Here is a 14,770-nt window from a genome sequence, read left to right as displayed (position 1 = left end):
TCTTTTGCACATGGGTTGGTCTTACCATCATCAGTTCTAGAGTCTGGGCTGATTATCTGCACCGAGTTCTCACTCTTTATGGCTTTTAGCGAATGCCAGTCCATATTTATGTTTCTAAACCACTCCCAGCCTAGTAGTGGTGGACCTCCCTCCGGTAGCACATATAAGTCCATTATTTGACTTCCTTCGCCCTTGTTGGCCACTGCAACCTTTATTGTCCCGATGGGGTACACTCTCTGCCCCGTGTAGGTTGTCAATATAATCTCCGTATCCTGTAGGGGAATATGTTGGAATAACCTTCTGTAATCTTTCTTATTCATGACCGACAATGCCGATCCAGTGTCCAATTCCATTTTTACTTGGACTCGTTCTATCTGAAGAGTAACCCAAATTGTCTGGAGGTCTGCACCCTTACCATCGTTGAGCACCCTTAAGCTAGCCAGTTCAATACTGCTTAAGCCAGCCAGTTCATTACTGCTAGCGTCTGAATCGGACTCCTGTTCGGCCACCTTGTGTACTTTTGCGTATTTTCCTTGCGGTGACTTCTTGTTGCTGGTCTTCTTCCCTGACCTGCATACTCTAGCTATATGTCCAAGCCTACCACAAGTTCTACATTCTTGGTTTTTAAACCAACACTGGCTCTGATCATGCGTTGTCTTTCCACAACGATAACATTTGCCAGAACTCACACCCAATTTGTGTGCACTGAGCTCCGGTGACCGTAGCTGCATTACTGCCGTGCCTCTCGCTGCGGCTTCGTGTGCTGCTGCCATAGTGACCGCCTTCTCAAGCGTCAGCTCATTCTCCTCGAGCAGTCGCTTTTGTGTATCCTGTTTAAATAAACCACACACAAATTTGTCTCGTAGTGCATCTGTCAGTCCCGTTCCAAACTGGCAATATTTCGCTAATTTACGCAATTCCAGCAAATATTCAGCATTGCTTTCATGCTGTAGCTGCCTTCTGTCGTAAAATTTAAATCGTTCCGCTAGCATCAGCGGCGTGGGGTTTAGATGATCTTTCAGGACAGTAACAATCTCATCGAACGTCTTATCCGTCGGTTCATCTGGTGATAACAGGTGTTTCAATTGCCCGTATGTCTTCGCACCCATTAAATTTAATAATGTTAGTGCTTTATCAGCCTCACGAATTTTATTGGCCTTACAATAATTTTTAACTCTTTCAACATATATGGCCCAATCTTCGATGTCACTATCAAAGTTGCTAATATTCCCGTGTTTAGGCATTGTAGTACTTTATCAGATTTGCAATTTCTCAGATTTTTTTTTTTTTTACTGCTATCCAAGATGGCGGCTTCCCGCTCTTGCCGTCGTCCTCCGCCCACAAAATGGCGGTTTTCCCGTGCTTGGCGGTCTTCACCCGTCCCCCGACGCCGTCTCCCTTCAGCCCCCGAGTGCGGCCCTTATCTTCGCCGTGATCGCCCGAGTGCGGCCCTTATCAGCGGATGCGATCGCTGGGTCGCGAAGTGGCTCCCGACCGAAGCGGCTCTCGGCCCTTATCTGGAGATGCGATCGCTCTCGCGGCTCTCGGCCCTTATCAGGAGATGCGATCGCTCTGTTGAAACGCCTCCCGCTCGAAGCGGCTCTCGCGCCCTATTCCTCCGGCTCCCCCAGCCCCGTTCGTGCGGCCAACGCGGTCGACTGCCTGTCGCGTCGCTGCCCGGCTCAGACAAGGGCTTACCCACCACCAAGCTGGAGAAGAAGCTGGCGGTCGCCGATGGAGGCTCCGAGGTCAGGATGTCTTCCAGTGGGGTGGAGAGGGTGGAAACCTCTCTGCAACGTCCTGGCTGTGGACGAAGCTGCCGTGGAGTGACTGCCGCAGGGTCCGAATCAGACTCGTCGCCAGTGTTAAGTCTGTGAGTTGTTCAAGTAATTAATACTCAGACTTAATCAGTAACAATAAAACAGGTCTTTACTGGTTGGAGGTAGGGACTATTCTGAATACAAGATTACTGCACAGTGCTTATATACCGGTGTGTTCACCCCCGGTATTACGTCTACAGCAGCCTGAGAAAGTAGTACATCTCTTAAGGTGGAACAGGCTTAAGCTCTCTTAAGGTGGAACAGGTTACATACACAACACACACCACGATCTGATACACCTGGTAATGAAATTGACGTTCCAATTGCAGCTACCGCAGAACCGGTAATATTGGAAGCAGATGAACCAAACAATGACATTGATCCCGACGCAACATTGCCCGAAGAACCTGATACCCCAAAGAGGCGTTATCCAGACAGAATCAGGAAGCCTCCTCAAAGACTGAACTTATAATTGCTTAAACTTAACCAATGTATCTAGCAGCAGTAATTGTGATTGTAATTCGTTATCATTTAGTTGTTAAATGAATGTTATGTACTGTTTATCTAAGAGGGGAGGAATTGTTGTGTATGTACCTTTAAGAGAATAACTGGTCTCAGACTGCAGTACCGGCAGTGACCACCCCTGTATAAAAGGCGCTAGAGAGCCTCTGTTTGTTAGTTTTCACTATTGACTTCCACCAGTAAAGACTTGTTTGTTTTCACTCCTGCTGGTCCGTGTCTCAATCATTCACGGACTTAACAACATTAACATCTGATCTTTGAACTGAGCATCGGTGAATAGATTATCGGTGAGTAGGTGTCACTTGATGGCACTATTGATTACTCCTTCAGTCAGTTTACTGATGATTAGATGGAGGCTGATAGGGCAGTAATTGGCCAGGTTAGATTGATCCTGGAGCTTGTGCTGATGTCTGATTTTCCTTCAGTGAAGAGTTTGCCTGATTCTCTTAACTCTCAAGTAGCCTCCATCACTTCTCAGCCTATTCTTGGCATGATCATCTGTAGGAGGTAGGTGTTTCCCTTTACCCTGTACAAGTAGGCTGCATTCACACTACAGATGTTGCCACTGGAGGAGGCAGTCTCACTCCACTTCTCTCCTGACCCAAATTCCTGAGCCTCTCAAGGTGGAAATCTTCTTTCCCACCATCAATGATCCCAGGAATATCAGGACCACACTCTCAGTAAATTTGACACAGAATTGCCATTTGTTTGTTCAGGTCCGAGACACCCTGCTTGTTTAAACATTGGCGCAGAACTTCGGGTCTCCACGGGTGAGTACGCACGGGGTACTCACCCGTAGGCCCAATGGAAGTGTCGGTTTCCTGCATGCACTGCGCATGCGCGGGAAACCGGCACTTCCGTTCCCCTGAAAGAAGGGGTTCAGAGGTCGAACGCGTGCGCAGGAGAGGCAGCGTGTGCGCATTAAACTTACGTTTTTTTTGCAGGTATTCCCGGGAGGGTAAGTCTCCAGAAGTTAGACATTTAAAAAGCAGGCGTAAGGCCTGCTTTTTACAAGGTAAGTGGTGAGTTAATTAATATTAAAACATTTTTTCCACAGGTTTATTATTTTTAAAGACTTCAAAGCAAGGTAAGTTTATTTTTAGCCCTGTTAGAAAATAAAATTATTTTTTTCAAAAATTTAAATTATTGTTTAAAATAGTTATTTCATGTAATTTATAGTTTATTTAAAAAATGTGATTAAAAAAAAAATTTATTTGAAGATTTAGTGATGTTTTGGGGCCGTAGTATTTATAAGTTTTGACAGCCCTTCCTGTCAAACTTATGAATGAAGCATTCCCTGCTCGGATTGGCTCTCCATGGCCCACGTGATCCCAGGGGACGCATCGAACTAACTGCGCCCCTGGGATACGCGAGCACTGCGCGCCGGCAGTTGGAGGAGGCCCAGGATCGGAATTCCATGGGGCCCCACAGCTCAACGGCCAGCGCGCTAGGTAAGTGCAGGTCGGGGGCTTACACCCGCAGGAAGCCCCCGACCCGAATTTCTGGGCCAACAATGGTTTACTTTAGATTGAATCAAAGTGTTTATTGGAGGCATGTGATAGCTCCAAGTCTGTTCCTCATTCACACAGAGTAGTGTTAGTTCATAAAATAGCTCGTCCTGACCTAGATTTCTGACCATTCTGTGAAGTCCGCAAGATTCGATAGTTAGGTATCAATACACGCTAGATAGTTCTGGCAGAGAATTGTTGGGAGAATACAAGTGTCAGAACTCTCTGATCACTGTGAGGTAGGAATGCCCACAATTTAAGCTTGTCTTCAATAACTCATTCTTCTGCTGTGTCTCCAACCCACTGTCCCAGATATATAGGCCTTGCTAAATTGTGTTTAATTCTACCTACGACCCCTCATTCATGAATATCAGTAGCATCTCCTGCTTCCATTCCTTCCCCCATTCAGTGACCAACGCTCTAGCATATCAAGACCTTGTGATCAGGGTCATTTGGGCTGGCCAAATTCCCAGCAAGTACAAAACTAGCTGATGGGAAAAGTTCACCCTTTGCATCTTTTCCATCAATTCTATCACCTTCTACTGGAAACTTAGGCACTCAGAACTCCGTAAAATCCACCCATGAGCCTGCAGCAGCACTGGTACTGAGGGTCACACACTGTTTCAGAGCAGTTTCATTTCTTGCTACAATCAAACGGTTCCAGTAATTATAAATGGCCTTGTTCCATTACACATAACAAAAGCAACAGACTATCAATGTGGCAATCAATTCTGTGCCAAGGCCAAGCAAGGTTTCCCACATTTATCACGTTAAACTGTGTTTCCCAGTCATGGTGTGGAGGTGCCGGAGTTGGACTGGGGTGGACAAATGTAAGAAGTCCTGACTGACCTGTTTGGACACCATTCACACCTTTGATTGCTGTGATTATCTCTCTGCCGAGGTGTGATAAATGGCAGTTGGCAAGATAACCTGTAAACATCTGACATTATTCTCTGACTATATAAGCTGTGTCTTTATGCATTTCTCCACTTCACCTGACGAAGGAGCAGCACTCCGAAAGCTTGTGATTTCAAATAAAGCTGTTGGACTATAACCTGGTGTTGTGTGACTTCTTACATTTCCCAGTCATGGTACTAGTCCATAAATTACAGCAGCATTCACCAAGTGGCAAGTAACATTCGCACCACACAAGTGCCAAGCAATGACCATCTCCAACAAGCGAGACTAACCATCTCCCTTGACATTCAATGGCATTACCATCGCTGAATCCCCCACTATCAACATCCTGGGGGTTACCATTGATCAGAAACTGAACTGGACCAGCCATATAAATACTGTGGCTACAAGAGCAGGCCAGAGGCTGGGAATTCTGCGGTGAGTGTCTCACCTCCTGACTCCCCAAAGCCTTTCCACCATCTACAAGGCACATGTCAGGAGTGTGATGGAATACTCTCCACTTGCCTGGATGAGTGCAGCTCCAACAACACGCAAGAAGCTCGACACCATTCAGGATAAAGCAGCCTGCTTGATTGGCACTCCATCCACCACCTTCAACATTCACTCCCTCCACCACCGGCGCACTGTGGCTGCAGTGTGTGCCATCTACAAGATGCATTGCAGCAACTCGCCAAAGCTCCTTCAACAGCATCTTCCAAACCCGCGACCTCTACCACTTAGAAGGACAAGGGCAGCAGACGCATGGGAACATCACCACCTACAAGTTCCCCTCCAAGCCACACACCATCCTGACTTGGACCTGTATCGCTGTTCCTTCACTGTCGCTGGGCCAAAATCCTGGAACTCCCTTCCTAACAGCATTGTGGGTGTACCTACACCATATGGACTGCAGCGGTTCAAGAAGGCAGCTCAGCACCATCATCTCAAGGGCAATTAGGGATGGGCACTAAATGCAGTCCTAGCCAGCCAGCGACGCCCACATCCCATCAATGAATAAAAAAACAATGTAACTTTTTCCCACCATTCCTCAATTTGTGTTAAAAAAAATGGAATCAGTAGGATACATGGATTCAACGCCCAGTCAGAACTTAATAATTTAGACTACACGTCAGTGCACTACCAAGGCAGTGTTGTATTGTTAGAAGTATTGTCTTCCATTAACGTCTGAGGGCTGATTGTTCCAAGCTCGACGGGTATGAGGCAGGCGATATCCGTGGCAAGTGGGAACCCTACATCTGTGTTGATCCCGGCCTCCAACAAGATATTCTGATGATGGGGCTTGTTAAATCCGCCCTGCGAGGTTCCCTGCCAATTAATAGGATGCGGGTCTGATGATGCCATTTGATGACACATCATCAGCCGGTTTCCTTAAAGGGGCCATGTTCAAATTGATTTTGGAGTCAGTGTTCTACAGCATTGAGGTGTTGCAAACATTGATAAGCACTGCACAGAGGTGCACGGCTGCACCCAGGCTCTACCATGGCTCCCTCCATATGCTTATGCTTATGGAGGGAGCCACAGAATGCAGGGAGGTTTGCTTCCCTTCGAAAGGGCAGAAAACATCAACGCAGCCAGATTATTGAAGAGTGTGGGGTCCAATGTTGGATTGATTATTGAAGAGTGTGGGGTCCAATGTTGGACTGATTTTTAAAGAGTGCATAATCCAATGTTGAGCTGAATATAGACGAGCGTAGTGTCCAATGTTAGACTGATTGCTGAAGAGTGTTGGGTCCAATGTTGGATTGATTATTGAAGTGTGTAGGGTCCAATGTTGGATTGATTATTGAAGTGTGTAGGGTCCAATGTTGGATTGATTATTGAAGTGTGTAGGGTCCAATGTTGGATTGATTATTCACGATTGTGCGGTCAAATATTGGACTGATTATTGAAGAGTTTAGGGTCCAATTTTGGATTGATTATTGAAGAGTGTAGGGTCCAATGTTGGATTGATTATTGAAGTGTTTAGGGTCAAATGTTGGTTTGAATATTGAAGAGTATATGATCCAAAGTTGGACAGATTATTGAAGACTGTGGGGTACAATGTTGGATTGAGTATTGAACAGTGTAGTGTCTAATGTTGGATTGATTATTGAATAATGTAGGGTTCAATGTTGAACTGATTTTTGAAGAGTGTCAGGTACAATTTTGGATTGATTATTGAAGAGTGTAGGGTCACATGTTGGACTGATTATTGAAGAGTCTAGGGTCCAATATTGGACTGATTATTGAAGAGCATATGGTCCAATGTTGGACTGATTATTGAAGAGCGTATGCTCCTATGTTGGAATGTTTATTGAAGAGAGCAGGATACAATTTTGGATTGATTATTGAAGAGTGTCGGCTCCAAAGTTGGATTGATTATTGAACAGTGTAGTGTCCAATGCTGGATTGATTATTGAAGAGTGTAGGGTCCAATGTTGCATTGATTATTGAAGAATGTACGGTCCAATGTTGGATTGATTATTGAAAAGTGTAGGGTCCAATGTTGGACTGATTATTGAAGAATGTCGGGTCCAATGTTGGATTGATTATTGAAATGAGTAGTGGCAAATGTTGGGCGGATTATTGAGGAGCGTCGGGTTTAATTTTGGATTGATTATTGAAGAGTGTAGGGTCCAATGTTGGTTTGATTATTGACGATTGTATGGTCCAATGTTTGATTAATGTTTGAAGAGTTTAGGGTCCAATTTTGGATTGATTATTGAAGAGTGTAGGGTCCAATGTTGGATTGATTATTGAAGTGTTTAGGGTCAAATGTTGGTTTGAATATTGCAGAGTATATGATCCAAAGTTGGACAGATTATTGAAGAGTGTGGGGTACAATGTTGGATTGAGTATTGAACAGTGTAGGGTCTAATGTTGGATTGATTATTGAATAATGTAGGGTTCAATGTTGAACTGATTTTTGAAGAGTGTCAGGTCCAATTTTGGATTGATTATTGAAGAGTGTAGGGTCAAATGTTGGACTGATTATTGAAGAGTCTAGGGTCCAATATTGGACTGATTATTGAAGAGCATATGGTCCAATGTTGGACTGATTATTGAAGAGCGTATGCTCCTATGTTGGAATGTTTATTGAAGAGAGCAGGATACAATTTTGGATTGATTATTGAAGAGTGTAGGCTCCAAAGTTGGATTGATTATTGAACAGTGTAGTGTCCAATGCTGGATTGATTATTGACGAGTGTAGGGTCCAATGTTGCATTGATTATTGAAGAATGTACGGTGCAATGTTGGATTGATTATTGAAAAGTGTAGGGTCCAATGTTGGACTGATTATTGAAGAATGTCGGGTCCAATGTTGGATTGATTATTGAAATGAGTAGTGGCAAATGTTGGGCGGATTATTGAGGAGTGTCGGGTTTAATTTTGGATTGATTATTGAAGAGTGTAGGGTCCAATGTTGGTTTGATTATTGATGATTGTATGGTCCAATGTAGGATTAATGTTTGAAGAGTCTAGGGTCCAATTTTGGATTGATTATTGAAGAGTGTAGGGTCCAATGTTGGATTGATTATTGAACAGTGTAGGGTCCAATGTTGGATTGATGTTTGAAGAGTCTACGGTCCAATGTTGGATTGATTATTGAAGAGTGTACGGTCCAATGTTGGATTGATTATTGAAGAGTGTAGGGTCCAATGTTGGATTGATTATTGAAGATTGTACGGTCCAATGTTGGATTGATTATTGAAGAGTATAGGGTCCAATGTTGGACTGATTATTGAAGATTGTACGGTCCAATGTTGGATTGATTATTGAAGAGTGTAGGGTCCAATGTTGGATTGATTATTGAAGATTGTACGGTCCAATGTTGGATTGATTATTGAAGAGTGTAGGATCCAATGTTGGACTGATTATTGAAGATTGTATGGTCCAATGTTGGATTGATTTTTGAAGAGTATAGGTTCCAATGTTGGATTGATTATTGAAGATTGTATGGTCCAATGTTGGATTGATTATTGAAGAGTGTAGGGTGCAATGTTGGACTGATTATTGAAGATTGTACGGTCCAATGTTGGATTGATTATTGAAGATTGTACGGTCCAATGTTGGATTGATTATTGAAGAGTGTAGGGTCCAATGTTGGCTTGATTATTGAAGATTGTACGGTCCAATGTTGGATTGATTATTGATGAGTGTAGGGTCCAATGTTGGATTGATTATTGAAGAGTGTATGGTCCAATCTTGGACTGATTATGGAAGAGCGTATGGGCCAATGTTGGATTGATTATTGATGAGTGTCGGGTCTAATGTTGGACTGATTATTGAAGTGTGTATGGTCCAATGTTGGACTGATTATGGAAGAGTGTAGGGTCCAATGTTGGATTGATTATTGAAGTGTCTGGGTCCAATGTTGGACTGATTATGGAAGAGTGTAGGGTACAATGTTGGATTGATTATTGAAGAGTGTAGGGTCCAATTTAGAATTGATTGTTGAAGAGTGTGGGGTCCAATGTTGGATTGATTATTGAAGAGGTCAGGGTCCAATGTTGGATTGATTATTGAAGAGTGTACGATCCAAGTTTGGACTGATTCTGGAAGAGTGTAGGGTCCAATGTTGGATTGAATATTGAAGACTGTAGGGTCCAATGTCGGACTGATTATTGAAGACTAAAGGCTCCAATGTTGGATTGATAATTGAAGAGTGTAGGGTCCAATGTTGGATTGATTATTGAAGAGTGTACGGTCCAATGTTGCATTGATTATTGAAGAGTGTAGGGTCCAATGTTGGATTGATTATTGAAGAGTGTAGGGTACAATGTGGGATTGATTATTGAAGAGTGTAGGGTCCAATGTTGGATTAATTATTGAAAAGTGGAGGGTCCCATGTTGGATTGATTATTGAAAAGTGTAGGGTCCAATGTTGGATTAATTATTGAAGAGTGTATGATCCAAGTTTAGACTGATTATTGAAGAGTGTAGGGTCCAATTTTGGATTGAATATTGAAGAGTGTAGGGTCCAATGTTGGACTGATTATTGAAGACTGTAGGGTCCAATGTTGGATTGATTATTGAAGAGTGTAGGGTCCAATGTTGGATTGATTATTGAAGAGTGTAGGGTCCAATGTTGCATTGATTATTGAAGAGTGTAGGGTCCAATGTTGGATTGATTATTGAAGAGTGTAGGGTCCAATGTTGGCTTCAATATTGAAGAGTGTAGGGTCTAATGCTGGATTGATTATTGGAGAATGTAGGGTCCAATGCTGGATTGAGGATTGAAGACTGTAGGGTCCAATGTTAGACTGATTATTGAAGAGTGTAGGGAACAATGTTGGACTGATTATTGAAGAGTGTAGGCTCCAATTTTGGATTGATTATTGAAAAGTGTAGGGTCCAATGTTGGATTAATTATTGAAGAGTGTAGGGTCCATTGTTGGATTGATTATTGAAAAGTGTAGGGTCCAATGTGGGATTGATTATTGAAAGGTGTAGGGTCCAATGTTGGATTAATTATTGAAGAGTGTATGATCGAAGTTTAGACTGATTATTGAAGAGTGTAGGGTCCAATGTTGGATTGATTATTTATGATTGTGCGGTCAAATATTGGACTGGTTATTGAAGAGTTTAGGGTCCAATTTTGGATTGATTATTGAAGGGTGTAGGGTACAATGTGGGATTGATTATTGAAGAGTGTAGGGTCCAATGTTGGATTGATTATTGAAAAGTGTAGGGTCCAATTTTGGATTAATTATTGAAGAGTGTATGATCCAATTTTAGACTGATTATTGAAGAGTGTAGGGTCCAATGTTGGATTGAATATTGAAGAGTGTAGGGTCCAATGTTGGACTGATTATTGAAGACTGTAGGGTCCAATGTTGGATTGATTATTGAAGAGTATAGGGTCCAATGTTGGATTGATTATTGAAGAGTGTAGGGTCCAATGTTGCATTGATTATTGAAGAGTGTAGGGTCCAATGTTGGATTGATTATTGAAGAGTGTAGGGTCCAATGTTGGCTTCAATATTGAAGAGTGTAGGGTCTAATGTTGGATTGATTATTGGAGAATGTAGGGTCCAAAGCTGGATTGAGGATTGAAGACTGTAGGGTCCAATGTTAGACTGATTATTGAAGAGTGTGGGGAACAATGTTGGATTAATTTTTGAAGAGTGTAGGGTCCATTGTTGGATTGATTATTGAAAAGTGTAGGGTCCAATGTGGGATTGATTATTGAAAAGTGTAGGGTCCAATGTTGGATTAATTATTGAAGAGTGTATGATCGAAGTTTAGACTGATTATTGAAGAGTGTAGGGTCCAATGTTGGATTGATTATTTACGATTGTGCGGTCAAATATTGGACTGATTATTGAAGAGTTTAGGGTCCAATTTTGGATTGATTATTGAAGAGTGTAGGGTCCAATGTTGGATTGATTATTGAAGTGTTTAGGGTCAAATGTTGGTTTGAATATTGAAGAGTATATGATCCAAAGTTGGACAGATTATTGAAGACTGTGGGGTACAATGTTGGATTGAGTATTGAACAGTGTAGGGTCTAATGTTGGATTGATTATTGAATAATGTAGGGTTCAATGTTGAACTGATTTTTGAAGAGTGTCAGGTCCAATTTTGGATTGATTATTGAAGAGTGTACGGTCACATGTTGGACTGATTATTGAAGAGTCTAGGGTCCAATATTGGACTGATTATTGAAGAGCATATGGTCCAATGTTGGACTGATTATTGAAGAGCGTATGCTCCTATGTTGGAATGTTTATTGAAGAGAGCAGGATACAATTTTGGATTGATTATTGAAGAGTGTAGGCTCCAAAGTTGGATTGATTATTGAACAGTGTAGTGTCCAATGCTGGATTGATTATTGAAGAGTGTAGGGTCCAATGTTGCATTGATTATTGAAGAATGTACGGTCAATGTTGGATTGATTATTGAAAAGTGTAGGGTCCAATGTTGGACTGATTATTGAAGAATGTCGGGTCCAATGTTGGATTGATTATTGAAATGAGTAGTGGCAAATGTTGGGCAGATTATTGAGGAGTGTCGGGTTTAATTTTGGATTGATTATTGAAGAGTGTAGGGTCCAATATTGGTTTGATTATTGACGATTGTATGGTCCAATGTAGGATTAATGTTTGAAGAGTCTAGGGTCCAATTTTGGATTGATTATTGAAGAGTGTAGGGTCCAATGTTGGATTGATTATTGAACAGTGTAGGGTCCAATGTTGGATTGATGTTTGAAGAGTCTACGGTCCAATGTTGGATTGATTATTGAAGAGTGTACGGTCCAATGTTGGATTGATTATTGAAGAGTGTAGGGTCCAATGTTGGATTGATTATTGAAGATTGTACGGTCCAATGTTGGATTGATTATTGAAGAGTATAGGGTCCAATGTTGGACTGATTATTGAAGATTGTACGGTCCAATGTTGGATTGATTATTGAAGACAGTAGGGTCCAATGTTGGATTGATTATTGAAGATTGTACGGTCCAATGTTGGCTTGATTATTGAAGAGTGTAGGATCCAATGTTGGACTGATTATTGAAGATTGTATGGTCCAATGTTGGATTGATTTTTGAAGAGTATAGGGTCCAATGTTGGATTGATTATTGAAGATTGTATGGTCCAATGTTGGATTCATTATTGAAGAGTGTAGGGTCCAATGTTGGACTGATTATTGAAGATTGTACGGTCCAATGTTGGATTGATTATTGAAGATTGTACGGTCCAATGTTGGATTGATTATTGAAGAGTGTAGGTTCCAATGTTGGCTTGATTATTGAAGATTGTACGGTCCAATGTTGGATTGATTATTGATGAGTGTAGGGTCCAATGTTGGATTGATTATTGAAGAGTGTATGGTCCAATCTTGGACTGATTATGGAAGAGCGTATGGGCCAATGTTGGATTGATTATTGATGAGTGTCGGGTCTAATGTTGGACTGATTATTGAAGTGTGTATGGTCCAATGTTGGACTGATTATGGAAGAGTGTAGGGTCCAATGTTGGATTGATTATTGAAGTGTCTGGGTCCAATGTTGGACTGATTATGGAAGAGTGTAGGGTACAATGTTGGATTGATTATTGAAGAGTGTAGGGTCCAATTTAGAATTGATTATTGAAGAGTGTGGGGTCCAATGTTGGATTGATTATTGAAGAGGTCAGGGTCCAAAGTTGGATTGATTATTGAAGAGTGTACGATCCAAGTTTGGACTGATTCTGGAAGAGTGTAGGGTCCAATGTTGGATTGAATATTGAAGGCTGTAGGGTCCAATGTCGGACTGATTATTGAAGACTAAAGGCTCCAATGTTGGATTGATAATTGAAGAGTGTAGGGTCCAATGTTGGATTGATTATTGAAGAGTGTAGGGTCCAATGTTGCATTGATTATTGAAGAGTGTAGGGTCCAATGTTGGATTGATTATTGAAGAGTGTAGGGTACAATGTGGGATTGATTATTGAAGAGTGTAGGGTCCAATGTTGGATTAATTATTGAAAAGTGTAGGGTCCCATGTTGGATTGATTATTGAAAAGTGTAGGGTCCAATGTTGGATTAATTATTGAAGAGTGTATGATCCAAGTTTAGACTGATTATTGAAGAGTGTAGGGTCCAATGTTGGATTGAATATTGAAGAGTGTAGGGTCCAATGTTGGACTGATTATTGAAGACTGTAGGGTCCAATGTTGGATTGATTATTGAAGAGTGTAGGGTCCAATGTTGGATTGATTATTGAAGAGTATAGGGTCCAATGTTGGATTGATTATTGAAGATTGTATGGTCCAATGTTGGATTCATTATTGAAGAGTGTAGGGTCCAATGTTGGACTGATTATTGAAGATTGTACGGTCCAATGTTGGATTGATTATTGAAGATTGTACGGTCCAATGTTGGATTGATTATTGAAGAGTGTAGGTTCCAATGTTGGCTTGATTATTGAAGATTGTACGGTCCAATGTTGGATTGATTATTGATGAGTGTAGGGTCCAATGTTGGATTGATTATTGAAGAGTGTATGGTCCAATCTTGGACTGATTATGGAAGAGCGTATGGGCCAATGTTGGATTGATTATTGATGAGTGTCGGGTCTAATGTTGGACTGATTATTGAAGTGTGTATGGTCCAATGTTGGACTGATTATGGAAGAGTGTAGGGTCCAATGTTGGATTGATTATTGAAGTGTCTGGGTCCAATGTTGGACTGATTATGGAAGAGTGTAGGGTACAATGTTGGATTGATTATTGAAGAGTGTAGGGTCCAATTTAGAATTGATTATTGAAGAGTGTGGGGTCCAATGTTGGATTGATTATTGAAGAGGTCAGGGTCCAAAGTTGGATTGATTATTGAAGAGTGTACGATCCAAGTTTGGACTGATTCTGGAAGAGTGTAGGGTCCAATGTTGGATTGAATATTGAAGGCTGTAGGGTCCAATGTCGGACTGATTATTGAAGACTAAAGGCTCCAATGTTGGATTGATAATTGAAGAGTGTAGGGTCCAATGTTGGATTGATTATTGAAGAGTGTAGGGTCCAATGTTGCATTGATTATTGAAGAGTGTAGGGTCCAATGTTGGATTGATTATTGAAGAGTGTAGGGTACAATGTGGGATTGATTATTGAAGAGTGTAGGGTCCAATGTTGGATTAATTATTGAAAAGTGTAGGGTCCCATGTTGGATTGATTATTGAAAAGTGTAGGGTCCAATGTTGGATTAATTATTGAAGAGTGTATGATCCAAGTTTAGACTGATTATTGAAGAGTGTAGGGTCCAATGTTGGATTGAATATTGAAGAGTGTAGGGTCCAATGTTGGACTGATTATTGAAGACTGTAGGGTCCAATGTTGGATTGATTATTGAAGAGTGTAGGGTCCAATGTTGGATTGATTATTGAAGAGTGTCGGGTCCAATGTTGCATTGATTATTGAAGAGTGTAGGGTCCAATGTTGGATTGATTATTGAAGAGTGTAGGGTCCAATGTTGGCTTCAATATTGAAGAATGTAGGGTCTAATGTTGGATTGATTATTGGAGAATGTAGGGTCCAATGCTGGAGT

This window comes from Somniosus microcephalus, unplaced genomic scaffold, assembly GCF_052327205.1.
Source record: "Somniosus microcephalus isolate GS21.2 unplaced genomic scaffold, FLI_Smic_1.0 scaffold164, whole genome shotgun sequence".
In the NCBI taxonomy this organism is placed as follows: Eukaryota; Metazoa; Chordata; class Chondrichthyes; order Squaliformes; family Somniosidae; genus Somniosus; species Somniosus microcephalus.
This window is presented reverse-complemented; position numbering follows the sequence as displayed.